Source organism: Empidonax traillii, unplaced genomic scaffold (assembly GCF_003031625.1).
Source record: "Empidonax traillii isolate 1590-97213 ecotype Southwest subspecies unplaced genomic scaffold, ASM303162v1 scaffold17:size2698205, whole genome shotgun sequence".
NCBI classification, from domain to species: Eukaryota; Metazoa; Chordata; class Aves; order Passeriformes; family Tyrannidae; genus Empidonax; species Empidonax traillii.
In genome coordinates this window covers 403,016-405,844 of record NW_020955210.1, presented here as the reverse complement: position 1 = coordinate 405,844, position 2,829 = coordinate 403,016, and positions in this window count along the sequence as shown.

Genomic DNA, 2,829 nt, shown 5'->3' with positions numbered 1-2,829 from the left:
AAAAAAAAAAACAAAGCCAAACATACAGAGGTCCTAGATTTCAGGTCTAAGAAATTAGAATCTTGGAAGGATGGCAGAAAACACTGTAATCTCAGAGACAGAAATCTCTTATTCAAAATTTCAAGATAAGGATTGGAAAGAAGAGTCAGCTCCTTGTGAAATCTGAGAAATTAAATTAAAATAACTTAATGAATAGGAAGCTAAACAGATTTAATACAAATGAAAGCATCATAATGTATCATGTCTCTTCTAAGCACATTGTTATTCTCAAAGCACCCTACAAGCACTTATAGTTTAATGATATTTTATCCCTCAATTCACAAACTGAGGTTAAAATTAAAAATAGAAAAGGATTATGCTCTAAAGCTCACGACAGGAAAACTATTGGCCTGGCACAAACAATATCATATTCATTGTGGTTTCAGAAATGTATCAAATTACATTTTAAGCCATCAACTAATGCTACTAAACAGACTGGTGCAAGATAGATAGCTATCCTGAAATGTTTAGTGAATGTTGTTTGCCTGATCCAATAATCTCTAATCCGTACTGTGGTAGAGATCTTTCAATCAAGAAGCTGAGGTAATAAGCATGTTGTGCTGAAATATAGAAGATTAGCAAGGCCTGACTTCACAGTATGGATTCAGAATGACACAGGGTGACTTGTTCAGCTCTTTATGCTAGCCTGGCACTGAAAATTAGAATATTTACAGCATCCTTTTCTCTCAGGGGTGCACATACTTCTGTGGGGAGGAGGAATGCTTTTCTTTGGCATTAATAATTTGTTATATGCTGTCTACAAATGCTAACAGATCACCTGGGCCTTGTTTTTTTTCCAGTTTGCAAAGTAACACACGATATAGAAGATCTGAATGTGAACGTGTGTGATATCTCATTATGTTGTCCCAAAATATGTTCTTTCACCTGGTGTGCAAGAGACCAATCCACACAGAGAGGAGAAGTATTGGATTTGTTTACATTTCTGCACAGAAAATGGTGCTGAGTGGCGAATCCACATCACAATGACTACCAAAACTTTTCACTTTTTATACATTTTAGCAAACAAACAATATAGCATTAATGTTCATTGGCTACAAGTTCCCTGGTTCTTTTATTAATTAGTATTCTATCTTCTACTGGTAAATGATCTCTCAATTCTCATGCTAATTATTCCGTGTACTCAGTCTTCCTCTTCTTTTAGGTCAGTGGGTTTCAGGGGTCAGTGGTCACCATCTCCGCCTGCCAGAATTGCCTTTTACCCAATTGGAGCTGATTTCAGTACAGTTGCTGAGTTGTCTTTTTAGTTTTTTCCTTGTCTTGGGAGTTCTGCCAAATGTCCCTATAGCCTGTAAATGCTGCATTCTTTGTGTACACTATCAGTGGTACATCCTTCTCCCCAGGCTTTGTTAACCTCCCCCTAGGTCTGAAATCACTGAATCATGTCAAGCCCTAAACTTTAACAAGGCACTTCTACCAACAAATAATTTAGCTTTCTAACACATGGGCATCAATTATGTCACAATGATACGGACCTAGTACGGAATCTGAAGCCACGCTGTGGATTCATCTGTCATTCCAGTTTTATGTCTTTTCTCTTGAGCCTGTGTCTAGTAACCCATCTCCACATGCCTCTTCTTCATTCAGATGAAGCAACACTGCTCTCAAGGCCTCTCCCTTCTTTCCTTTCCCATCATCTTGTCCGCAGTGCCTCTGCCTTTTGTGGGCAACATATGTGTGTTTGGGAAGATGGAGAAGATGAGACGAATTATTTGGCCTAGTAGGAACATGAGTGAGAAGGGGAGGGTTGTGCTGGATGTAGTGAACATCTTGTGCCAACTTGCAGTGCTGCTTTCGCCCTGAGAGGAAGGCTGCCAAGGGAATGCTGCGCTCTTCCAACAGAGATCAGGAAAAATCCCTCTTTCCCACGCTAAGCTACCTCCCTTCAAAAGCACAGTGATCCTCTCTGAAAGATTTCTTTCTATTATGACACTTAGCAGTACTATGATCCTATTTCTGGCAGTACTGTACCTAGAGACTCAAATGCCTTCGGTCAGCTTTGGTGGCAGGTGCAGTGCCCTCTACTCATGCCAGCATGGAGGACTGATGGGTGCAAGCAGTGCTGCTGTCATGAGCAGAGCCAACAACCCAGGTGAAGCAATGAAATCAAATAGGAACCTGTGAATAAGGATCAGTAACAGGCTTCATTCAGAGTGCGATGACTGAAGAGGAGCCGGTACATTTGGCATGAGATCTCCCAGATGAGGCCCTAATTATGCTTTTAGCAGACTTCTCTTTTAAAACCAGTTCTCTTGAGTTTGTCATCCATCTGTGTTCAGTGGATTAGAGAAATACAAGCCAACTTGTCTCAGCAGAGAGCAAAAAATATCAATGACAATCAGTCAGATGAGACACTACTGGATCAGTGGAAATAGTACATCAAAGAAGAAAATAGATGCTTAGTTGGGGCAGTATTAAACCAAGGATTGTCAGCAGGTTTAACTTTTTGAAGTGAACTTCCTGGGGGTCTCAGGTATATTTCTAACAAAGTGGCAAAACACTTTCCAAGTTGTAATGTTTCTGATTCTTTTCATCTTAACCCATCCCAGATTTTTTTTAAAAAACATCCTCAAGGCTGTTCTTCGTTTATCCCACGCCAGTCCTTTTTTTTTTCTCCATATAACTACATACAGGAATTTAAACTGTGTTATGCCAGAAGGAGCACCAGGACAAGTTGATACTCACAGGAGACATAAACGTCGTGGAGAAAATGGGCTTATCACTACACTAGCCAGGGTGCCTTACTGTATAGGTAGATCAAAGGTTTATTTC